The sequence below is a fragment of the Tyto alba genome, unplaced genomic scaffold, assembly GCF_018691265.1.
Source record: "Tyto alba isolate M040663 unplaced genomic scaffold, T.alba_DEE_v4.0 Super-Scaffold_6, whole genome shotgun sequence".
NCBI classification, from domain to species: domain Eukaryota; kingdom Metazoa; phylum Chordata; class Aves; order Strigiformes; family Tytonidae; genus Tyto; species Tyto alba.
In genome coordinates, this window is record NW_024881327.1 from 385,787 (window position 1) to 401,724 (window position 15,938).

At 38.7% G+C, this 15,938-nt stretch overlaps 1 protein-coding gene across 5 annotated transcripts in view; it reads left to right on the forward strand.

Moving 5' to 3' along the window:
- GLRA3 (glycine receptor alpha 3) overlaps positions 1-15,938 on the forward strand; it is a 96,111-nt gene that overhangs the window by 32,937 nt on the left and 47,236 nt on the right. The gene's annotated exons all lie outside the window — the stretch shown is intronic.

Below are 15,938 nucleotides of genomic sequence, written 5' to 3' on the forward strand. Positions count from 1 at the left end.
ATACTGAAGTGACAGGTAGAAATATCTACATTGCACAATTTTTATCTCAGATGAGTGAACATGAAATAAAGGCTACTTTACAGTTTTAAATTACAGAACATTCCATTTTTTCCCCTATTTCACAATTATCTATTCTGTCAAGGCACAAAAAAGTCCACAGATTGTTCCTGTATGAGTTGGGAAGACAGATTATTTAACATCCCTTTATTTTATCATAAACTTGCCTCTGCTACCCTGAGTCTGGGTCACAGAGTCAGGAATAGACAGAGGTTTTCAAATTCTAGCAGGTCTGCAGCTGTCCAGTTTGTTACATGACCAGATTAATCCATGCAAATCCTGCTGATGAACCTGCATTCTAAGCAGACAACATCATATTACCCACCTCAGATACAGCATGGAAACATATTGTACGGAAATTCTATAGGATGCAACCAAAGTGTGCTTGAAAATCACATTGTGAAGCACAGAGCATATGAATTAACAAACAAATAGCACCTTCTTTTTTTTCAATTAAAAAAAAAAAAAAAACCAAAAAAAACCCCCAACAATACTATATCAGTTGGTTTTCTAAGAGCAATGGACAGCATTGTTTTGTGCAGTGCTGCTCTGGAACTTTTAGTCTAGGAAAACTTTCTGGAATGGAATCTTGAGATTTAGATACTATGTAGTGGAAAATATCAGGTAAAATGCTGGCTGGTATTACAACAGTGCAATAGCATGATAAAGCATAGAGGGACAATGAAATATTAAACAAAGGTAGCACAGCCAACTCCTGTCCATCTCACCAAGTTACAACGTGTGGCATGGTACCAATTGCTCGCAACAGCTGATCAAGTGTGCATGTTGTATGTTGCTAATAGATGCTGAGGAGATTTTTTCAGGTGCCTATTAAGAATGTGACCAACTGCATCTCTGCATAAAAGTAGGAGGGTTAAGTATCTGATTTTCTGATAAACTGTCATAGGTGGTTGTTTTGCCAATTGACGGGGTTAACACAAAGGACACAGACACCAAGCTAAAGAAATAGGCTTATTTTACTTCAGTTTAAAGCAGCAGAAAGAACAAGCAAGGTAATGCACCTAGTCATTACTACATAAAGCTGGCTATAGTGATTAAGAAAGATCCATCACCAGTTGCCCTCCTACTTTACCATCACCCCGACCCGTGCACCAGCTGGGGAGCCCCGTCCCAGCGAAGGGTCGCAGAGCCTTTCCCGGCAGCTGGGAAGTCCCACGCAGGGCGTCCGCTCGTAGGTGAGGTCTGCGTCTGTGCTGGGAGAGGGCCCGGCTGTTATACAGTTCAACAAACAAGTCTATACAAAACGCACAGGAAATATCTGGTAGATTGACGTGCCTCACTCGGGCGTGTCTGGATCTGGCCAGGATCCGGGCACTTCTGAGGAGTTTCTGTTTTTCTTTACATTTGGGATTTAGAGTTACTTCCTGTTGTTTACTTATAGTTCCCAGGGTTGCATTTTCATGCTGATAAGATGCTGATTGCTGGTCGGGGAATTCACTCAGAAGTCAACTTTGGTTTGAGGCCTATTGTTTGGGCCCCTTTTTGTTTCAATCGGTCCTTTGACTTATGAGTGAAGATCACGACCCTTTTGGAAGAGCCCAATATGTTCGCTCTATCCGTTTGATACGATACCATACATAACAATTATATAAAGTAATAATAATAATAACTAAAAAGATTACAAGAGGATGTATTAAGAAATTCAACACTTGGGTTGCAGAGGATGAATATCCAGTAAAGATGTCCCACCAGTGGCGTGCAGTCTCCTGCTCCATCTGGCTAGCTAGCGACATTAGTTGATTCTTTGTGATTACAGTCTGTATCACAGAGTCTGACAGAGTTTTATTTCGTCGTTCTAGGTGTTGTCGCAAATGTTCTGATTGTTCCATGATGGTTTTCAGTGGGGTCAGGAATAAGCTGATTCCATTAAGTCCTAAGCTTTGGGGATGCCAGTACATGTTTAGTTGTTCTTCATGCGTTGAATAAAAAATATACACCTGTCCATGCCAGATGAGATAGAATACATTTCTGAGGCATCCAGAAAATGGAGTAGTTAGATTATACATTTCTATAATATTTTTATCATTTGTTGCTATACAAACAAGCTTAGCACTAATTTCTACAAACATATCAAAGCTTTTGGGCAAAATTGTCCATTTACACAGATTCACTGAATGTTCCAATAAACTGAGTACTGAAAGTAAGATTGGTTATGATACAGGCAGAATTGGCTTTGCATCGGAAATCATCCTGTTGTCTTGTCTTGGTTGCATTTTTCCATTTCCACCTAAGCGGTGTCTCTCGTGGACCTTCCAGTGGCCATCCTGGTGTGAAAGCCTTTCCCAAATGAACCGTGACGATACACAGGCAAATCCATCTTAGCAGGATCTAAAAGATAGAATCTTAAGACATCTAGTTATTCTCACAGATAACATTTAGTCGCAGGAACATATTCCCATCTTTTCTGTCCAGGTTTCATGATTAAAACAGTATTGTCTTTTCCTGTGGCTATTACTTCAGCTGGTTCAGGAGGTCCACTTGAACTCTGGACCCATACTTTAGCTCCGTTATTGAAATAAGTTGATCCAAACCCTTTGTCTCCACGAACAGTGGTGACTTGAGGTGGATTCCCTTTTTTCACAATTGCTTTCAAAACTGGCAATATCAATAGTTGTGCTATTCTGTCATGGGGATGAATAATCAAATCTTGTTCACCATTGTTTAACAGAATTGCTTTAATTTCTCCTTGATAATCCGCATCAATCACTCCTCCCATGACATGAATACTTCTCAAGGCTAGGCTCGAACGAGCAGTTATCAAACCAAAGTGTCCTGGAGGAATTTTAATTCTTATCCCAGTATTGATAACTTTCATCTGTTTTTGATTTATCCTGATCAATTCCAGTGCATAGAGATCTAGCCCTGCAGCCTCTGGAGTGGCCCGGTAAGGGGCCATCGCACCGGAAAAATTTCCCAGTAAGTCAAAGTCTCACTTACTGTCAGAGGTTTTATTTGTAAATTGGATGTAGTCATGCGCATCAAAGGGGTTTCCATTTCCCCAGTGGGCCTACTGTTAAGGATATGTAGCGCATCTGTGAAATGAGTTTTCCATCGGGATAGGTTCCCATCTCCTAACTTCTTCAGCTGCTCTTTCAACAACCCATTCATTCATTCAGTCAATCCTGCAGCTTGTGGATAGTACGGTATATGAAAAACCCACTGAATATTTTGCTGCTCAGCATACTGTTGAACAAATTTGTTTCGAAAATGAGACCCATTGTCAGTTTGAATCTGCAATGGAATTCCATAGTACAAAATGATTATGCCTATAGTACAGATAGTACTATGATGAGTAGCTTTCTTACAAGGATGGGCAATCAAATATCCAGAATATGTATCTACAGCAGTGCAGACATATTTACACCCTAGGTTCTGGGGTAAAGGTCCGATATAATCCATTTGCCAAATTTGTCCGGGCAATTTTCCTCTTCCCAGCTGTCCTTTCACAATATTAGGCACTGGACATTTGTGAGTATGTTGGCACACGGGGCACTGGGCGATTATAGTTTTGATCATATCAAGTGACATTGTTATGCCACGCTCTTGGGCCCACCTGTAAGTGGCTTTCTCTCCAAAGTGCCCACACTTTTGGTGTGCCCATTTTGCCAAGCCTTCATGATCATCCTTCTGAGGGAATTCTAATCCAGCTTGGGAAATCTTTGCCCGGTTGTCTACAACAGAGTTATAAAGTCGTTCTAAAGTGTCCACATTACTATGAGCATCAACATGAAACACACACACATTAGTCCTCTGTACTATTTCCCAAATATCCTTCCACAATTCCTTTCCCCAGACTTCTTTGGAGTATGTTTTCCAATCTTTGGCTACCCATGTTGGCAGCCAAGTAGCTAACCCATTAGCTACTGACCAGGAGTCAGTATATAAATGACATTCTCCTAGGTCTTCTTGTTTCAAGGCCATATAAGCTGCATATAATTCAGCATACTGGCTGCTCTTCCCTTCTCCTGTAGTTTCTAAAAATTTTTCTAGATGGGGATAGTAAGCTACTGCTTTCCAAAACCTCTTCCCTCCTATATACTTAGCCGATCCATCAGTGAACCAAACATGTTCCTTTTCAGAGGGTGTCAATTGGTCGAAAGCTTTTCCCCATCGTACTGGGGATTCCCGTTCAACTGTGAAATCAGGGTTCATTACTTGATCACCTGTGGGGGCAGTAGCTACTCTCTCATGGAGGGTAGCTACTCCACCAACCCCTACCTTGGCCCTATCCTGAATATACCATTTCCACTTTATGATACTCAATTCTTGAGCATGCCCAATTCGATGGGTTTTAGGAGAGCTTTTAACCCATTGCATGATAGGAATTTCAGGACAAAGGGACACTTCATGTCCTAGCGTAAGCTGCTCTGTTTCTACCAGCGCCCAATAACATGCCAATAGTTGTCTCTCAAAAGGTGTATAATTATTTCCTGCCTGTGGCAGCTTTCGTCCCCAAAAACCTAAGGGAACCTTTTTCTTTCCCTTTTTTTGCCATAGGCTCCAATTAGCATGTAATCCATTTACTGACACATTTAACTCCACTTCTCCCTCCTGCAATGGCTACAAATCTAGGGCCTTTTGAACAGCTTCCTTTGCTGACTCAAAAGCAGCTCGCTGTTCATTTCCCCATTCAAACTCATATTTTTAACTTGTTACTTTATACAAAGGAGTCAGAATCTGTCCTAAATGGGGAATATGCTGCCGCCAAAAGCCAAACAGTCCAATAAATCTCTGTGCCTCATTTTTATTTTGTGGTACTGCAAAATCCAAAATTTTCTGTCGAGCTTTGGGTAATATTTCCCGATGCCCACAATGCCGTTGAATTCCTAAAAATTTTACCATTTGGGATGGTTCTTGAATCTCGTTAGGATTAATTTCCCAACCTTTCTGTCTCATATGATCTACCACCTGTTCAAGTATTTGTTGCGCTTCCTTCTCATCGTTTCCCTGAATTAGGATATCATCAATATAATGCACTATTTGCATATGAGGAGGCAATTTTATCTTATCCAGATGCTCAGCCACTGTCCGATGGCAAATGGTTGGACTGTGCAGCCATCCCTGAGGCAATCTGGTAAAGGTACACTGTTGTCCCTGCCAGGTGAAGGCAAATTGGTCCCAATGCTCCTCTGCAACTGGGATAGTGAAAAAGGCGTTAGCTAAATCTATTACAGCATACCAAGTCCCTGAATGCTTTTGAACCTTTTCTATGAAAGTAACAGTGTCTGGTACAGCTGCTGTAAGTGGTGGAGTGTGTTTATTTAATTCCCTAAAATCTACTGTCATTCTCCATGACCCATCACTTTTCTTGACAGGCCATACCAGATTGTTCCAAGCTGTGGTAACTGGTTTCAACACTCCTGCATCTAATAAATCTTTAATTGTCTGTGATATCTCCTCATGCCCTCCTGGAATTCTATATTGTTTCGTAGTCACTAATTTAGTAGCAGCAGGAATCTGTACAGGAGGCATTTTCACTCTTCCTACTAAAATTGTTCTAATACTGATATGATTTTTCACCCCAAACTGGTACTGACCGTCTGGGAGATTCAAAGTTAGTCCCTTTAAAATGTCTATTCCGATTATGTATTCAGGAATGGGGACAATCATGACTGAATACAGTCATTTTGGGAGGTTTCCTATTTTCATTTCAATTTGAGTTTGTACAGCTTCAATTTGTTTCCCTCCCAGATCTGTAATAGTTACAGGTTTTCCTTTAAATTTCTTTGGATTCCCATATATCAAGGAGGCCTCCGCTCCTGTGTCAATTAAGGCTTTTACTGTTTGTGAGGACCGTTTTTTTCCAAAATATTTGGACATCTGCATGGGGCCATCGGTCCTTCCGTGCCCATTGCACTGGAGCTTGGCCATAATTTCATTCCTGTTTACTACTCTGGACAATTTCCCTAGTCTCCTTCCATGGGTATAAATCAGAATACAGCTCCCAATCCTCCCTTTCCCCCAGAACAACTGATCTGCCCGCGGAAGGCCCACCGTCTGCAGATGGGAAGTCCCGTTGAGGCTCAGGAGGAGGTGCTGTAGGCTGAGTTACCCCTGGCTTCTTAGTTTCAGAACTCTGCACTCTCCTGCTAGGCTTATTCAGCCCTCTTTGTTTGTATATTCACCACAGCTCGTTAGTTGGAACACCATCAATCTTTTCACGAGATAGGCCATCCTTCAATAAAGCTGTAAACATTTCCTTGCGAGAAACTCTCTTCTCATTTCCTTTAGGGCTGTCCCGAGTATCTCGGTTTCCTGCACTTCCTCGGGGGCCCCATTCTCCAAGATCACCTAGCTGCTGTATTTTTTCAATTATTTCATCAATGGGATTTCCTGTCTCATTAATTAAGAGAGTCATTATTACATTTTTATATGCTGGTGGGGCAGTTTTAATCAATCGGTTTCTATGAGTGACAGACAAGGCAGCTTGCATCATTCTGTCAGGGTCTCCTATAAAGATTGCCAATTTCATACCTTCTTCCTTCATCCACTGTATACAATCTCGCAAAGTATACCAGGGACATTCGCCACCTGGCCAATCATTCTCTGTGGGGTATTTATTATTACATCCCCGGGCGGCCAAGGTTAACAAATGTGTATCCTGAGGATTATTTCAGAATGCTTCTTGCACAAAGGAGTCAGAACTCAAAACTAAAAACTTCCTAGAGTCCTCTGGATCTAGGGTTACCCGTGCTGCTCCCTGATCATGCAAAGGCACCATCCAAGAGAGCAGGGGTTCCCCCGGTCTCTGCTTAAATCTTTCAATTATATCATTTATTTGATGCTGAGTATAATCTTCAATCACATCCTTCCTTACTTGTTGCCCATTAGTATCCAATTCTGCTTTCCATCTCCACACTGGTTTTACATCCACAGGTTCATCTGAGGAACCAGCCTCATCAGAACCTGTAAAATCCCAAATATCTCCATCCCATCTGTCAGGATCCCACTGTACCCCTGCTTCTGCAATCACAGAATGCACTTTCCTACGGTTTACGCGTCCCCTTCTTTTCTTATACTGTGCAACTCTTACTGCAGCGTTTTCAGCTACAGTCTGATAAGTATCCAACTTATCGGCAAGCAACTTGTTTTGACACTGTACCATTACAATTTGATTCTGCCAATCACACATCTGTCGCTCCATGTGGGAGTGCTCTAACAACAGTTTTTCTTTATGTCGGTGCTGTTTCCAATATGCTGTTAACAAAACCCATCCCCATCTTCCTGAACACACTATTTCTTTTCCTTTTTCGATAGATAATTTTTCGATACATTTTAATACATCCAGTGGTTCAGCTTCTTTTAGCCGACTTTCCCACTGTTCACATGGTCCTCCGACCTTAGCCCACTCAAGAGCCAGTGAACTACAGGGAAGGTCTTCCCATCCATCAATTTTAGATGGAGCTGATTCATTACATTTAGATTTAAAAAATGACATTTTGTTCTAATCCTATCTGTGACGCCAAATTTGTTTTGCCAATTGATGGGGTTAACACAAAGGACACAGACACCAAGCTAAAGAAACAGGCTTCTTTTACTTCAGTTTAAAGCAGCAGAAAGAACAAGCAAGGTAATGCACCTAGTCATTACTGCATAAAGCTGGCTATAGTGATTAAGAAAGATCCATCACCAGTTGCCCTCCTACTTTACCATCACCCCGACCCGTGCTTCAGCTGAGGATCCCCGTCACAGTGAAGGGTTGCAGAGCCTTTCCCGGCAGCTGGGAAGTCCCACGCAGGGCGTCCGCTCGTAGGTGAGGTCTGCGTCTGTGCTGTGAGAGGGCCCGGCTTTTGTACAGTTTAACAAACAAGTCTATACAAAATGCACGGGAGATATCTGGTAGATTGACATGCCTCACTCGGGCGTGTCCGGATCTGGCCAGGATCCGGGCATGTCTGAGGAGTTTCTGTTTTTCTTTACATTTGGGATTTAGAGTTACTTCCTGTTGTTTACTTATAGTTCCCAGGGATTGTTCCCAGGGTTGCATTTTCATGCTGATAAGATGCTGGTTGCTTCAGTCTGCTGATAAGATGCTGATTGCTGGTCGGGGAATTCACTCAGAAGTCAACCTTGGTTTGAGGCCTATTGTTTGGGCCCTTTTTTGTTTCAGTGGTGCAGCAGATGGATAGGTTGGGTGACACTGGACATAGAAGAGACTAGTACAGATGATACTGCGCATAACAGTTATCAGGTACCAATAGCTGAATTTCCAAATATGGGGAAATCTGGTTCCCTACTATCACTGAAAGTCATCCTTACACAATAAATCAGAAGTTAGGAGAAATAGTCTCACCGTGTTTATCTCCTGGCCTCTGGGAAGCTTATGAGGATGACTGTAGTATTCTATACCTTTTCCTAGCCTTCTCTTTCTGTATTATGAGAATATTGCTGTATTCTTTCCTGGCATCTATACTGGAGTTTTTTCTCAGGAGAGAAAATGTCAAATCAGGTTTTCAACTATCTACACCACCTTCAAGTATACTTGGTTCTGTAAACATTTTAGAACATGTCAGTCAGAGGTTGTTCCATAGGTGTAGAGAACAGGCAACAGCAGTAGTGTTGCACTTATGATGGGCAGTATCTTCTTAGATTCTTACTTACATTAAGGAAAACCTAGCTTCAAATATTTTTTACCCCATTTGAAGAATCCAGAAGTCTGAATCCAGGCCTGTAGTTGCTTTAGTACTCTAAGCCTTGGAGTAATTTTTCTGTTTTATCTAAATAGATAAATATTTACCGGGATAGGTGTTAGAATCAGCTATTCCAGACATACAATAGGAAACAAATTTCTCATTCTCTCTGGTCCATTTTAACAAATATTCTTAAAGATTTTACAAAACACTTTGTACAATACAGAAAGCTGAAGAGCTCAATTTAAAGACACAAAATTTTCCATTTCCCCATAGACATATATTGCAATTATTAGGAACAGAAGACCTGAAGGGACCTCCTACATCATCAGTGCAAGCCCTTGCTGCTGGAGACAATCTTGCTTTATAATCATATTCATCACCTGCTCTAATGCAGTCTAAAACACAAATCGTTTCTCTACATGCTAGTCCATATGAAAGGTTCTTCCAGAATATTTATCTACTCATTCCAAGGGAGACTTAGCTTTTAGCCAAATTTTCACATCCTGTGTCTACCTACACACATCTGTTCTTGTTCTAGAAAAACTGGAGAAAAGTTCACACCTCTATGACCTCTTACCTATGCTTGGTTACATAGATTCTCCTTTCTCTGACTGCTCTTTTTCACTTAAAGGCAAAGTCATGACTTACACAACACTGCCCTGTCAAAGTCTACAGCATTACTCCCATCCCCTCCAGCATTTTCTTACTTTTACATTTTTGCATTAATCTTTTCAATCTGTTTGAATAACAGCTCCAAGTTTACCTGTTTCTAAAAGCCTATATCCTGCTATAGCAATTACATCATTACCCAGAAAAAGCTGTGAAGATAACTAACTTGCAAGATGAGATCTACTCAGTCACTATTGTAGAAAATCTGTGAAAATGAGATTGTGACATCACTACATAGCTCTGTTCACATTGTATGATGTATGTTGTTTATAAAGTTGTTATTTTGTTCAATCATACAAGGTTAGTTCCATTAAGGTTATGATTATGTACCACTCATGATGTTTGTCTAATTTATAAGGACACAGATGCCAATGTAAAGATATTGTTAAAAAAAAAATAAATCAAAAGAGTAGGCCAAAAGAAATTGTTTTTCAAATATCTTTAGTGTAGCTGCCTCATGATATGTACTTAAGAAATGGACATTAATCTCATCATGATATATTCAGATTTTGTCCTTAACTCCCATTAACACTAATAGGACTTAAGTCCATAAATCTCCAACTATCACTGTAAGAAAATAACCTTTCTCCCTCATTTTTGCATGAACCTGCAATGTACTAACACTTTGATTACAGAAATAAAAGCTACAGTCCACTTTAGAATAACTGTTAAATGAACCTGAACTAAGAAAATAAAGGATTTTCAGAATGTCACATTTGTTTCTAATTTCTGCTTTTGAGTCTAGTAAATATGTGCTAGAAAATTCTCCAGTAAAAACACTTTACATGAAGCATTAACCTTGAAATTCTTTCCTGGAATAAGTTTTAGTTATTTTGGCATAATTGAAAAATTCAGTTCTACTTTAATGCCTTCATACTATTCGGAATACTTGGTACTTCATGCACTCTGGGTGTGCATTTTTAATTACAATAGCAAAAATAATCACTCACCATGAAAGAGCTGTGCACTCAGATTTTTTATACATCATATCCATACTGCAAAAACATCCTGAATCATGTCCAAAAAAGTCAGAACTATTTAATAATATTTTAAAATTAAACATTAAAATTATACAATTCATCAAAAGAGCTTGTAAGAATCTGATTTCTACTTAGCCTTTTTCCTTTTCCAAAGAGAATACACAGCATGCTATCAAATATGGTCATTAACAGCTGGTATAACAGGAAGTATTATGAGGGTGTGATATTCAGGCTTTAATTTTCTTTAAAAGCCAATACAATCACAGCAAGGTGTGGGCTGATATGCATTTTTTACTGACATGCCCCTCCCTGTGTCATTACTGGCATTATAACAATGGTTCCAGATGTTTGTTTTTTTTTTTTTTTTTTTTTTCCCCATATATCCTTCTAGATTCTAATACCAATTTACACAGTAGTAAAACTCGGCATGTCCGAGACAGCTTGGTTTCTTCACCGAGCAGAAGATAACTCTTATGACTTCAGAATCTGCCTCGCTTACCAACTCATCAGGCCCAGTCATCTCCTACAGCACAGAAACTGGGGTCTGTACCTTTGCTACTCCCAAAGCACTTTCCTTTGTCCCTTTAGGTAGTTATCCATCTTACCCAGGAAGCACTACCCTGCCGTCCAGATTCACCAGACAGGTGTCTCTAAACAGGTATCTATAGATTGTCACCTTCCCTCTCTCCAAATTGCAGGTATTCCCAGCTCACAGGCTTCTCTGCTTCTCTGCCTCTAGTGCTCCAGCTTGCAGAGGCTTTTGCTCTCTGAACAAACTTCATCCAGTGCTTTCAACATAGTGAAGCCAACAAAAATCATCTTCCTCTAAGTGCAGCCTTCACAGTTTGGAAAGGTCTCACCTTGCAAGTCTCTACAAAACATTATCAAACTCCAGGAGCAAATTTAATTCCATATCTTTCTTTCCCCCCCCCCCCCCCCCAAAAAAAAAAAAACAAACAAAACCCAAAACCCAAACAAACAAACAAACAAAAAAAACCCAACTACCTCTTCAAGGCATTTCTTGTTGGAGACTGTGAGCCAGTATGAACAGGTACTGAACAAACACTTTATCACAATCATGAAGATACTGAAGGTGAATTAAAAACAAATATACTGAATACACATAACTGAGAAAAAGTATGTATTCATTATTTCTTCTTTACCCATTTTTAATGATAAAACAATAATCTTCAGGAACTCTTCAGGGAAATCTGAACTTGTTCTCTTGCTTTAAAAATAAGCATTCTTTACATTGCCCAATCTTTCAGTCACTAGATTTCTTTCACAGTTAATAGATTTCCAAAATGTAAATGTGTAGGAACATATGAAAGCTAATTTACTGGCATAACAGGTTTAGTTAAAGAGGATTTCTAGTCTGTTTTCCATCTGCAAACATTGTGTGCTATAATATGTAGGATCTCTCACAATCTTTTTTTTAAGCTGCTCTATCTTCTTTTATAGATTTTAATTGAATGAGGGTTTAGCTACTTGATTCCTAGTAGGACTGAAGGTATAGAATTCTGAAGACTTGATGTTTCTAGTTAGTTTTTATTAGTTCCCTGTTTTGCAATATATTTTTCCTTATTTTTGTGAACATTATGAAACTGGCTACTCTACAGTTTCAGAAAACTGAATATATAAAATATATAATTTGCATGCCTTGATATAATACATATATATAAAACAATATTTTTCAAAGTGTATGTTTATACTTTATACTGGTTGTTTTTCATTCATTTTGGATAATTTTACTGCAATTTTTAAATATTTATACTAGACTTTACAGTGTAACAAGACCGTTTCCCAGCTTAACAAAATGTAGGGAAAATGTTTCAGATTTGTGCCTGTGACTACTGTTCTGGTATGATGGTAGTATTACAAACAATGGTATTTGAGATCTATCAAAATGTTAGGATTGACTTTTCAATGAGTAATGTCTGCTTCCACCCCCTTCATCATGGACCTACTGGAAGGCCAGGAACTTTATATTTTTTTATTTCTCTCTTGCTATTCATCTAGACCCATATGTACTGGTTCACCAAATTAATTTCCTCATGAAAGGAGCAGGTTAGAAAATGGATAATGAATAGAATTTGTGCGTGTCCAAGTTTTATTTAGTTGCCTAAGTGCATTTAGTGTTTTTAGATATGGCCTTAATAATACCTAATTGTCCCTGGGTTATCTAGACGTACACCTTTTTGAAATAGCAGTCAAAAGGCAGAATATCTTAGGGCTTTTCAAATGCCACTATAGTCTTTGTGTAGACAATCAAATTGTTCCCTTTCTCCTCAATACTGGTACAGTTCAAATCCACATTAACATTTATGTGTTGCCATGGCATCAATGTAGAACCTCTAAACCAGCATGATTTTCCTGACAAACTTCATGGTGCACTTCATGCCTATCAATAAACAAAAAGACAACTCATACTTAATCAAGTTTTTCTAAAGTTAGAGATACATCCCTTCACACAGCCCATTTTAACAGGTATTTAAAGCTGCTGGAGTTAGCAGGCCTTGCTTCTGGACTTGAGCTAGTTCAGCTTTACCTTTTATTTTACCCTATTTACTTTATTCTAGACAATGTCATATTTACCTACCAATACAAGAAAGGCTGCAAAGAAAGTTAGTATGAAATTTGCAAATTCCTATTTTATCTAATTGGGTTATATTTGCCCAAGGAAATGAAACAGAGGATGATTTAAAATACATGTTTTCAGTAAAGATTTCTACTATTAGCCCATTCAATCACTCACTGAAAGCAGTCATATTCAAAGTGCTAACATATAAAATGCATTAAAACCAACATAGCATGTATCACACCAAAAGTTCATCTGAACAAATGAATATGCTCAGAAAAAAATCAACTTTTCACTTAGCAAGAAATGCCTTCTTCTGTTAGAGCAAAAGCATCTTCAGGGATACATTATTTGTCTGCAGAAAAAACCCTAGAATCTTTTGTCAACTGAGTACATGGCAAAGATCAACGAAGGCAGACGCTTAGTGTTCATGTAATTGTCATGTCCATTTTCATCTAATCCCTTATACCACTGCTTGAAAGTGCAAACATTTTAAAAGCCCCTGAGCTAAAGCTTAAAACAGTAATTACATTGAACAAGTTGCAAAATGTGATTTTAATGTAATGCATTAGGAGTTGGGAACACACAACTTCCATTAAGAATGGAAGAATGTACAATCTTCAGTTAATAAATATTCTAGGACATGCAGTAAAAGCTGTGACAAACATTATTATACAGTATCATGTTTATTTTTTTTTTAAGAGTAATCATCCTAGATATTAACTAGCTTTGACTTTTGATATGATGATTATTTGTGAGCACAGATACTAAAATCCAGCCATTGCTACTGGCAATACACCAGAAAAGAAACCAACACTAAAATTAACTAAACCTGTCCATTTTGCAATTTTTCCATCTTAAAACCTGTGGAATATAAGTAGATTTTATAGCACAAATTCAACAGATTTTGAATGTTTTGTAATAAAGACAAGGGAGTCAGAAGCTAAAAAATCAAGAAGTCATCACAGAAACTACTGATTATATTCTTCTTTTAGCTATGGGTTGAATGACAAAGAGAGATAGCTTTCAGTAAGGGAAAGACTGGAGTAGTGACAGAACAGTTCTCATCCTCCAAACCAAGAGCAGTGATGGTAAATGAGATATTACTCACTCCAGAATAAAAGAAAGCAAGTGACATTTGTCTGTCCCAGGCAGAACGTTAACAGAGGCCATACCACTTCAGAATCCAAAGTTACGAAAGCAGGTGACACACCTAGGAAGAGCACTTGGTGCACAAGTAGTGTACATACTTACTTGCTGAACTCTGAATTTTGATTCTGTAAAGGAATGTGACATGTCTGATAATACAGGTAGTAATTTTGAAGTCTTAATTTTAGCTAGTTCTTTTCCAAGTAAGTTCTAGTTCTATTGACTTCAGTATGAGTATTACTGGGCAGTTACTGGAGTCAAACTCTGCAGAAGAATTATTCAAAATTTAAATAAAACTTTACGAGAACTATTCACAGGACACCACCTGGATAACTAGTAGTTCAGAGGCATAAGAAAAACAAACAAAAACCAACAGAAAAACAAACCAACCAAACAAAAACCCCAGAAAGATTAAAAATATTAATGAACACCTTAAAATCTGCTTTTATACATGCATGGACAAAGAAAGAGAGTGCTCTTCGTCCAAACTCCATCATCAATCTTTTCTGAATAGCTCAAACAATTTCATAAAGCTTCCTGAGATCAGAGGCAAGTTATCTCTCATTGAAATCCCCAAATATCTGGCCTGTCCTACTTAAGGGGTGGGGGGGTGGGGGGGTGGGGTAAGAGAACCCAGCAATTTCAAACGAGTCTAGGATTAGAGCTTTTATCCAGGAACTGAACAGGCCTTACTGCTCATCCTCAGCCTACAAGGGCTCAAATCTAGAGATCCTAATCACCAACAAAGTGCTTAGCCAACTAACTTGAGGCAGGACCAGACAGGAAAGTTTTACGTGTCTTTGTGCATGGAACTGCATACTTGCCCTTATACAGCAAAATTACAAGGGTCACAGGATTAGAAAGAAAAATTGCAAGAGGAAGGCTTTCTCCTAAGGCCCATCGATGAACACATTCCTTTCTGAGGGAGGAATCCTGTTGTTCTGGAAAATTCACAAAGTTGTTTCTTACTGAGGGAGTGGTGCAGTACTGCTGTTGCTCCCAGCCCAGAGTGAGAACAGTAAGGTCATCCTTAGTTTTACCCGCTGCCAAAATCAGTTCTGGAAAGAGAGCTTCAACCTATGGAATTACCCAGGAACAGATCATCAAGAATCATTCTGTGAGTCAGACAAACTCTCTATCATAATCAGCAACGTATCTACATTGCTTCTTATAATGAATGCCCTACAGCTATTCAGTACAGAAAAGCATGTTCTTAGGGATGTTTGGCATTAGTCAAATCTTGTTATTCTGACACAGATTTGATGTGTCAATTAAAGTTAAGTACTCCGCGATCAATTTAAATCACAGTTAATTTCTCTTTAGCTGCTATGCTAAATCTCTGACAGATTAATGTGTTACAGTTAATGGTGGAGCATGGAATCTGTTGCAATTTTTTTCACTCATTAATTAATCTGCTATACAGAATAGATATATGCACTATCCTTGCTGCAGTTCAGACCTGTAATAATGCAAAGATGTAATAAAAAAATATTTACAATAATAAATATTGCCAGTGAAAAGATCACCAATGTTTATTAGCATGATAAGCAACAGAATGAGCCATTTCAGTCCAGTCTAAATATATTGATAATTAAGGATGTTTTTCCTCCTTAGATTTAAAAAGTTTTCTCCTTCTAGTATTTACTTTTTGATATATTTATGGATGGCAACTAAGTCATCAATTAAGTCATAATACATGCCCTTTGTATTACCACTTTAAAGAAATCAGTCTTTTCCTATCTACTCTCACAGAACTGGCTATCCTATCATCACCCTTTTCTTCAGTCCTATATCAGTCCTATATCATCCTTTTCTTCACCTTCTTCTATATATTCTTTTTCTGAACATGCA